The sequence below is a fragment of the Schistocerca gregaria genome, chromosome 6, assembly GCF_023897955.1.
Source record: "Schistocerca gregaria isolate iqSchGreg1 chromosome 6, iqSchGreg1.2, whole genome shotgun sequence".
NCBI lineage: Eukaryota > Metazoa > Arthropoda > Insecta > Orthoptera > Acrididae > Schistocerca > Schistocerca gregaria.
Window position 1 is genome coordinate 404,127,991 of NC_064925.1, and position 11,284 is coordinate 404,139,274.

Genomic DNA, 11,284 nt, shown 5'->3' on the forward strand with positions numbered 1-11,284 from the left:
AGGAAAATTCAACAGACTGGAATAAACTAACAGAGAAAATTCAGGAAGCCATCAAATTAGGATAACCCCCTCACACCAGGAAATATTGCTGGAGGAACACAACCTGCGATCAGGCAGTCGACAATTGAATAACTGCGTGGAAAAAAATTAGCAGTCACAAAACTGAAGAAAACTGGGAGAACTTTCTTAAAACCCAAAAACGGACCTCAAAAATAATTAGAAAAGAAAGACAGGTAAGTGAACATACAAAAGGCTACAGAGATCTTGACCATATCATTTTGGGATGTTCCAAATATGCTTCACATGAAAATAACGTATGGGAAAACCCAGCAAGAATGACAATTCCCCTTACCAACAAATATTAAAACATTAATGAGTGAGAACAACCTGAAAATAAATAGTTTAACAGTATTCTGCCTACAAGAGGTGGAGTTAAAGCTCTGACACAAAATTGGTGAATTTGTAATTGTAATTTTGTAATTTTATATATGTGTAAAATGGGTGTGTATTTAAAATTTAACTTAAGTCACTAACAAAAGCAACTATCATGGCTGTACTGTTTGCTACAAAAGACATATAAAATATTAATTAAAAAAAAAGATTATGCAGTCATAAAATGTAGAGCTTGATAAAGTGTGTAGTCTTGTTCAGAATGTAGCTGATAAATTACCCTGCTATCGGAACAATTTTGAAGAAGCAGGCAAAGAGATGGGGTATTTCACCACAAATCGAAAATAAAAGAATTCAAAAAATGGAAAGAGGTTTTGATGGGTTGTGTTAGGCAGGATGAGCGGCTAGTGGATTAAAATATGTATTTCAGAACCACCTTTCTTAATGGCTGTTGGGACATTATTGTAGCCTGTTAAAAATCAGATTTTAGGAGGTCTACAATGTTAACCATTTATTCAAAATTGAAAATTGTTTTTCAAACTTTGCTAAATTCTGCTTCTGACAGAGAGTTTCACAATGCATCAGTAATTCTTAGACAGGGAATTCTCAGAACAGGTATTAGGTTTCAAGAACGGTCTGAAAAAATAAATGGCCTGAATAACCTCTGTGATTGACTTAAAAACTGTTATTAACCTGTTTCTTCAACTGAACCCTTGAACTTATAAAAACTATCTGCAGAATTCTATGACCCATGACAGAGTTAGTGAACTCGGCCTCCTCAGTATCGAAGGTGAAAGCCAATCCACTGATGTCAGTGATATCATAAGGGAGGACTGTTTTTTATTATTCTTGCATATCCAGATTTCAAGTTTAAATATCCATCTTCAGTGCTTTGAGTGAGTTATAATCCAACAAATTCCCAGCAGTATGTGTCGCAATAAGATTCCACTGGTATGCAGGCAGGAGGAAAGCTTCCACATTGAATCAAAGTTGGCCAGTGATATCATCAATGCCTTCAAATATAGTTTCACTAAAAATCAAGGTGAGTGCAGTGAGGTTTTTTAAGTAGAAGTGCATCAAACAACTGATAGAAGTATAAGTCTATGTTTATTGACACTGAATGTCAGTCTCTATAATGTACTTAATTTTTAATAAAATTTACCTGTATCAATAACTTTGTTTAATATTTTGAAGATAGTGAACCAATAATCACTACGTTTATATTACATGGGATTATACAACACATTACATGAAATTTCAGCTTCTATCTGCTGTAATTAAGTTATTTTATTTACTGATAGGTTAAACATTTTGTTTTAGTGGGCCTTTAGTTGTGTTCATTGCGTGTCTGGAAATAGGGCAGTTGCAGATGTTGTGGGGGATAATTTTGTTGCCATTTGTGGGGGACAGTTTTGTTGCCAGCAGCATTTTCATTCATCAATATCACCAAATTCATTTTCAGCAAGAATCGTGGCTGTGGTAAGAGTAGGATGTCTTAATCTAATTCTTTTCCACTCCACAGGGAATACCTCAATCAATATTGGAAGGGCAGGGTTGTCAGTAATCTCCGGATGAGGGTGTAGAGCCTGATGCAGAAGTAGATGTTAATGTAGTACCACATTCTTCCATCTGATAAAGAGGTGGAATAGATTCAAGATAGGTGACCATTGTAAATCTACATCTATAACCGATGTGAGGTACATGGCAAAGTGTACGTCCCATTGTACCAGTTATTAGGGTTTGTTCCGCATCCATTCACGTATGGAGCACAGGAAGAATGATTGAATGCCCTTGTTTGAATCCCTACATGAATGATATGTGCGGGATTATAGTACATTATTAGAGTTGCTATTTAAAGCCGGTTCTTGAAACTTCATTAATAAACTTTCTCGGGATAGTTTGCTTCTCTCTTCAAAACTCTTTCAATTTAGTTCCTTCATTGTCTCTGTGACACTCTTCCACAGATCAAACTTGTGACCATTTGTACTGCCCTTCTGTGTATACACTGAACATCCACTGTTAGTCATACTTGGCATGAGTGCCACACACTTGGTCAGTATTCTAGATACCGGTCACATACGTGATTTTTAAGCAGTCTCCTTTGTACACTGGCTACACTTCCCCAATATTCTACCAATAAACTGAAGTGTACCACCTGCTTTATGCACGACTGAACCTGTGTGATAATTCCATTTCATATCCCTGCAAGTTGTTACACCCAGGTATTTGTATGATTTGACCAATTCCAACAGTGATTCATTGATGTTATAGTCATAGGATACTACATTTTTTTGTTTTGTGAAGTGCACAATTTTACATTTCTGAACATTTAGGGCAAGTTGCCAATCTCTGCACCATACTGAAATCTTATCAAGATATGACTGAATATTTATGCAGCTTCTTTCAGATAGTGCTTCATTGTAGGTAACTGCATTACTTGCAAAAACCCTGGTTTTACTATCAATATTGTCTGCAAGGTTGTTAACATGCAACATGAACACCAAGGGTCCCAACCCACTTCTCTGGGACAAAACTGAAGTTACTTCTACGTCTGATGATGACTCTCCATCTTATGTAACATGCTGTCTCGTCCCTACCAAAAACCATGATGTGGGGGTAGATCATAATGATCCACTAACAGTGCACCTGGATTCGTTAAGAAGTACATCAATCATTTTCGTATACAGGGTGTTACAAAAAGGTACGGCCAAACTTTCAGGAAACATTCCTCACACACAAAGAAAAAATATGTTATCTGGACATGTGTCCAGAAACGCTTACTTTCCATGTTAGAGCTCATTTTATTACTTCTCTTCAAATCACATTAATCATTGAATGGAAACACACAGCAACAGAACGTACCAGCGTGACTTCAAACACTTTGTTACAGGAAATATTCAAAATGTCCTCCGTTATCAGGGATAGATGCATCCACCCTCCATCGCATGGAATCCCTGATGCGCTGATGCAGCCCTGGAGAATGGCATATTGTATCACAGCCGTCCACAATACGAGCACGAAGAGTCTCTACATTTGGTACCGGGGTTGTGTAGACAAGAACTTTCAAATGCCCCCATAAATGAAAGCCACGAGGGTTGAGGTCAGGAGAGCGTGGAGGCCATGGAATTGGTCTGCCTCTACCAATCTATCGGTCACCGAATCTGTTGTTGAGAAGTGTACGAACACTTCGACTGAAATGTGCAGGAGCTCAATCGTGCATGAACCACATGTTGCGCCGTACTTGTAAAGGCACATGTTCTAGCAGCACAGGTAGAGTATCCCGTATGAAATCATGATAACGTGCTCCATTGAGAGTAGGTGGAAGAACATGAGGCCCAATCAAGAAATCACCAACAATGCCTGCCCAAACGTTCACAGAAAGTCTGTATTGATGACGTGATTAAACAATTGCGTGCGGATTCACGTCAGCCCACACATGCTGATTGTGAAAATTTACAATTTGATCACATTGGAATGAAGCCTCATCTGTAAAGAGAACGTTTGCACTGAAATGAGGATTGACACATTGTTGAATGAACCATTCGCAGAAGTGTACCCGTGGAGGCCAATCTGCTGTTGATAGTGCCTGCACACGCTGTACATGGTACGGAAACAACTGGTTCTCCCGTAGCACTCTCCATACAGTGACATGGTTAACGTTACCTTGTACAGCAGCAACTTCTCTGACGCTGACATTAGGGTTATCGTCAACTGCATGAAGAGTTGCCTCGTCCATTGTAGGTGTCCTTGTCTTTCTAGGTCTTCCCCAGTCGCGAGTCATAGGCTGGAATGTTCCTTGCTCCCTAAGACGCCGATCAATTGCTTCGAACGCCATCCTGTCGTGACACCTTCGTTCTGGCAAGCTGTCTCGATACAAACGTACCGCGCCATGGCTATTGCCCCGTGCTAATCCATACATCAAATGGGCATCTGCCAACTCCGCATTTGTAAACATTGCACTGACTGCAAAACCACGTTCGTGATGAACACTAACCTGTTGATGCTACGTACTGATGTGCTTGATGCTAGTAATGATGATCCACATGAGTTCCAAAAGAAATCCGTTGGAATTCGATTACTCGATAAATAGTACAATTCTCAAGGCTGTCAATTCAACTAAGTACCTGGGTGTTAAAATTACGAACAACTTCAGTTGGAAGGACCACATAGATAATATTGTCGGGAAGGCGAGCCAAAGGTTGCGTTTCATTGGCAGGACACTTAGAAGATACAAGTCCACTAAAGAGACAGCTTACACTACACTCTTTTGTCCTCTGTTAGAATATTGCTGCGCGGTGTGGGATCCTTACCAGGTGGGATTGACGGAGGACATCGAAAGGGTACAAAAAAGGGTAGCTCGTTTTGTATTATCACGTTATAGGGGAGAGAGTGTGGCAGATATGATACATGAGTTGGGATGGAAGTCATTACAGCATAGACGTTTTTCGTCGCGGCGAGACCTTTTTACGAAATTTCAGTCACCAACTTTCTCTTCCGAATGCGAAAATATTTTGCTGAGCCCAACCTACATAGGTAGGAATGATCATCAAAATAAAATAAGAGAAATCAGAGCTCGAACAGAAAGGTTTAGGTGTTCGTTTTTCCCGCTCGCTGTTCGGGAGTGGAATAGTAGAGAGACAGTATGATTGTGGTTCGATGAACCCTCTGCCAAGCACTTAAATGTGAATTGCAGAGTAGTCATGTAGATGGAGATGTAGAGCAATGAGTCGCATGTCAACACAAGCACCGAAGTCAACATTACCTTCCTTCGGTTGGGCCAACTGGCGGTGAATCGAGGAAGTACAGTACATACTGACGAAACTAAAATGAGCTCTAACATGGAAATTAAGCGTTTCCGGACACATGTCCACATAACATCTTTTCTTTATTTGTGTGTGAGGAATGTTTCCTGAAAGTTTGGCCGTACCTTTTTGTAACACCCTGTATAGGCTGTCAAGCTGGACATACGCATAATACTCTGCTGTTGACTCAACCAATCTGAGTAGCAACACTTGAAAAAGTGTCTATTGGCTTATGGAGAATGTTATTTCTGCTTTAGAGCTTATCAGATGTTCATGGCTAGTGCTCCTTAAAAGATAGTGTCCAGTGTAATGTGATCTCAAGCTATTTCAGATCCATGTTATTACGAAGTTTGTCTCCCGCAAAATAGACACCCAAGGACTGCGTGTGCCAGGTTGTTGGACAGATGAAATCATGAAACATCTGTTTTATGTAAGTTGTGCTGTAACTTCCATTTAGGAAGTATTGGTTTAATATGGGCAGTTCAAAAGCTAGAATTTTTTTTTATAGAAAGTCTTGTGTCGGGTAGGGGAGAATGGGGGAAATACATGCACCTAAGAAAAAATCGATGTGAACCATTCGTTACGTCATTAAAACCTACGAAAATAAGTACATACAATTCAATGGACATTTCCCCACATATTCCAATCGTCTATAAGTAGTTATAAACAGTACCTTAATTTTGAACATTAAAATAAAAAAAAAGCAAATGCGTTGTATTCCCCACCTCTGAGGGTAATGACACGCAAAGTATTGGGTAATAACACGTAAAACAAACAAACCCTAATAATGTACAATACTTGCTATTTTTATTTGTTTATTAGTTACTACAAACAGTAAACTATATTTAAGAACGAAATAATGTAATTCTACAAACATCTCTTATAATTTTCGTTTTTTACATTTTTTTATGTGAAAAGGGTTCATTTTCTCATACCATACAGCAAAGATCGCACTTATAACCTTTTGGAGTGTTCCAGCCGCTACATTCTTCATGACTCCATCTGCTACAAGAAATACATCGGTACCATAGTTCTCCATGCTTCCCAAACTCTCTACAAACAAAACAGACATCTTCTGAAATTTCCACGTTTTTACCCCTTTCCCAAGACGTGGCCCCACCTTTTTGTTTAACACCTTTAGGAGCCAAAATTCTCTCGGGCTTTTGTACAGTATTTATGCCCGTTTCATTGACGTTGAACACTCGTCCCTCTTTAAATTTACATTTATCAAAGACATGTTCTAAGTTTTTAAAATATGCATTAACCTCTTCTTCATTAAATGCCTGTATTCTGTTAATGCTAGTTACTTCAGGTTTTCTCATGCTAATACTAGGCTTTCTTTCCAGCTAACCTAGATGACTTATCAAAATTGTTTGCAATGTTGTTAGCCTCTGCACACTCAAATGCAATCTTTCGCAGCTGGATGCATGTAATGCCATTGTAATAACATGATCCCTAATCTCATTTTCCTGTTCTGTCGAGAATGTTGGGTTTCTTCCACGTTTTGGACCTTCGGTATCTTTAACGTTCATTCTCGTTCGCAGAGTAGCTTCATCAATCCCGAAAACTCTTGATACTTCTCTTATTTTTCTTCCAGATTTGATGGCATCAAGAGCCTTACAAAATTCCTCTTGCGTCCATTTTGCTTTCTGGGATTTTCTTTTATAAAGTCTACCCATCTGAAATTAAAAAAAAAATCGTTATTATTGAAAATATAACCTGCAAGGCCTCCCCCCATGAACCATGGACCTTGCCGTTGGTGGGGAGGCTTGCGTGCCTCAGCGATACAGATGGCCGTACCGTAGGTGCAACCACAACGGAGGGGTATCTGTTGAGAGGCCAGACAAACGTGTGGTTCCTGAAGAGGGGCAGCAGCCTTTTCAGTAGTTGCAGGGGCAACAGTCTGGATGATTGACTGATCTGGCCTTGCAACATTAACCAAAACGGCCTTGCTGTGCTGGTACTGCGAACGGCTGAAAGCAAGGGGAAACTACAGCCGTAATTTTTCCCGAGGACATGCAGCTTTACTGTATGATTAAATGATGATGGCATCCTCTTGGGTAAAATATTCCGGAGGTAAAATAGTCCCCCATTTGGATCTCTGGGCGGGGACTACTCAGGAGGATGTCGTTATCAGGAGAAAGAAAACTGGCGTTCTACGGATCGGAGCGTGGAATGTCAGATCCCTTAATCGGGCAGGTAGGTTAGAAAATTTAAAAAGGGAAATGGATTGGTTGAAGTTAGATATAGTGGGAATTAGTGAAGTTCGGTGGCAGGAGGAACAGGACTTCTGGTCAGGTGACTGCAGGGTTATAAACACAAGATCAAATAGGGGTAACGCAGGAGTAGGTTTAATAATGAATAGGAAAATAGGAATGCGGGTAAGCTACTACAAACAGCATAGTGAATGCATTGTTGTGGCCAAGATAGATACGAAGCCCACACCTACTACAGTAGTACAAGTTTATATGCCAACTAGCTCTGCAGATGATGAAGAAATTGAAGAAATGTATGATGAAATAAAAGAAATTATTCAGATAGTGAAGGGAGACGAAAATTTAATAGTAATGGGTGACTGGAATTCGAGTGTAGGAAAAGGGAGAGAAGGAAACATAGTAGGTGAGTATGGATTGGGACTAAGAAATGAAAGAGGAAGCCGCCTAGTAGAATTTTGCACAGAGCACAACTTAATCATAGCTAACACTTGGTTTCAGAATCATGAAAGAAGGTTGTATACGTGGAAGAACCCTGGAGATACTAAAAGGTATCAGATAGATTATATAATGGTAAGACAGAGATTTAGGAACCAGGTTTTAAGTTGTAAGACATTTCCAGGGGCAGATGTGGACTCTGACCACAATCTATTGGTTATGACCTGTAGATTAAAACTGAAGAAACTGCAAAAATGTGGGAAATTAAGGAGATGGGACCTGGATAAACTGAAAGAACCAGAGGTTGTACAGAGTTTCAGGGAGAGCATAAAGGAACAATTGACAGGAATAGGGGAAAGAAATACAGTAGAAGATGAATGGGTAGCTCTGAGGGATGAAGTAGTGAAGGCAGCAGAGGATAAAGTAGGTACAAAGACGAGGGCTGCTAGAAATCCTTGGGTAACAGAAGAAATATTGAATTTAATTGATGAAAGGAGAAAATATAAAAATGCAGTAAATGAAGCAGTCAAAAAGGAATACAAACGTCTCAAAAATGAGATCGACAGGAAGTGCAAAATGGCTAAACAGGGATGGCTAGAGGACAAATGTAAGGATGTAGAAGCTTATCTCACTAGGGGTAAGATAGATACTGCCTACAGGAAAATTAAAGAGACCTTTGGAGAGAAGAGAACCATGTGTATGAATATCAAGAGCTCAGATGGCAGCCCAGTTCTAAGCAAAGAAGGGAAGGCAGAAAGGTGGAAGGAGTATATAGAAGGTTTATACAAGGGCGATGTACTTGAGGACAATATTATGGAAATGGAAGAAGATGTAGATGAAGACGAAATGGGAGATACGATACTGCGTGAAGAGTTTGACAGAGCACTGAAATACCTGAGTCGAAACAAGGCCCCCGGAGTAGACAACATTCCATTAGAACTACTGACAGCCTTGGGAGAGCCAGTCCTGACAAAACTCTACCAGCTGGTGAGCAAGATGTATGAGACAGTAGAAATACCCTCAGACTTCAAGAAGAATATAATAATTCCAATCCCAAAAAAAGCAGGTGCTGACAGATGTGAAAATTACCGAACTATCAGTTTAATAAGCCACGGCTGCAAAATACTAACGCGAATTCTTTACAGACGAATGGAAAAACTGGTAGATGCAGACCTCGGGGAGGATCAGTTTGGATTCCGTCGAAATGTTGGAACACGTGAGGCAATACTGACCTTACGACTTATCTTAGAAGAAAGATTAAGAAAAGGCAAACCTACGTTTCTAGCATTTGTAGACTTAGAGAAAGCTTTTGACAATGTTGACTGGAATACTCTTTTTCAAATTCTAAAGGTGGCAGGGGTAAAATACAGGGAGCGAAAGGCTATTTACAATTTGCACAGAAACCAGATGGCAGTCATAAAAGTCGAGGGGCATGAAAGGGAAGCAGTGGTTGGGAAAGGAGTGAGACAGGGTTGTAGCCTCTCCCCGATGTTATTCAATCTGTATATTGAGCAAGCAGTAAAGGAAACAAAAGAAAAATTTGGAGGAGGTATTAAAATTCATGGAGAAGAAGTAAAAACTTTGAGGTTCGCCGATGACATTGTAATTCTGTCAGAGACGGCAAAGGATTTGGAAGAGCAGTTGAACGTAATGGAAAGTGTCTTGAAAAGAGGATATAAGATGAACATCAACAAAAGCAAAACTAGGATAATGGAATGTAGTCAAATTAAATCGGGTGATGCTGAGGGAATTAGATTAGGAAATGAGACACTTAAAGTAGTGAAGGAGTTTTGCTATTTACGAAGTAAAATAACTGATGATGGTCGAAGTAGGGAGGATATAAAATGTAGACTGGCAATGGCAAGGAAAGCGTTTCTGAAGAAGAGAAATTTGTTAACATCGAATATAGATTTATGTATCAGGAAGTCGTTTCTGAAAGTATTTGTTTGGAGTGTAGCCATGTATGGAAGTGAAACATGGACGATAACTAGTTTGGGCAAGAAGAGAATAGAAGCTTTTGAAATGTGGTGCTACAGAAGAATGCTGAAGATTAAATGGGTAGATCACATAACTAATGAGGAGGTATTGAATAGGATTGGAGAGAAGAGAAGTTTGTGGCACAACTTGACTAGAAGAAGGGATCGGTTGGTAGGACATGTTTTGAGGCATCAAATTTAGCATTGGAGGGCAGCGTGGAGGGTAAAAATCGTAGAGGGAGACCGAGAGATGAGTACACTAAGCAGATTCAGAAGGATGTGGGTTGCAGTAGGTACTGGGAGATGAAGCAGCTTGCACAGGATAGAGTAGCATGGAGAGCTGCATCAAACCAGTCTCAGGACTGAAGACAACAACAACAACAACAACAACCTGCAAGGGGGAATACCACGCACTTCAACAGCTGCGTGGCATTACCCCACTGTAAGTTCGATGACTAACCTAGGCATAACTGGGCACTTAATTCAAATAGCGGGGCAAATCTACAATTAAATTAAAGGTTTCATCGAGGGTTAGTAGTTGATACGCAAGAATTACACTAAAGCAACTTATAGTACCACTTACCTTGCAAAATACACCTGACCAAAATTACACGAGACACGCCGTAAATAAACAATACTTCACTGCTCCAACAATGCCACTGGAAAATGCCTGGCATAAGCCATATAGTAGTTGTTACTCCTGCCGGCAGGGTGTAGCACCAACTGGGAACAGCTTGCGCCATTCAAACTGCGTAAATCAGCCTGCATGGGATTACCCACACGCACGTAATTCCCCCACCTTCCCCTACTATTGCTCAGTCATCCACATAGCCAAACTTTCAGGACTACCTACGTTGGAGGAATATATTTATATGTACTGACGGGAAAATATCCTAGCACCAGGAACGGGTTGTGGGAGATAAACGTAAGTTGGTTGGCGTGTTTCTATATCTGAATGTTGACGCCTATTCACATTTTACGCCAGTCAATAATGGCACTAGTAGCGGCTCTATGAGGATGAAAATAGGTTTACTTTAAATACACGCTTAGATTGGACTTAGTTAGTCAACAATGCCTTTAAGACGACGAAGACGCTATTATCAACAGTTCATTGAGTTTGAACAAGGTCCTGTAACAGGGCTACGAGAAGCTGGATGTTCCTTCCATGACACTGCAGAAAGACTTGGCAGGAATATAGCCACTGTACAGGATTTCTGGCAGCAGTGGTCACAGGAAGGTATGGTCGCAAGAAGACTGGACTCCGGATGATCACGTGGCACTATCATGAGGGAAGACTGTCGTGTACAGTGTATGGCTGTGGCACACGGTATGTTGCAGCAGCAATTCGAGTTGCAGTTGCCATACAGTGACACCACGAACTTTTACAAATCGATTAATTCAAGGACAGCTCCGAACCAAAGTCCCTGTAGTTTGTGAACCACTGACTCCAAACCACCACCGTTTA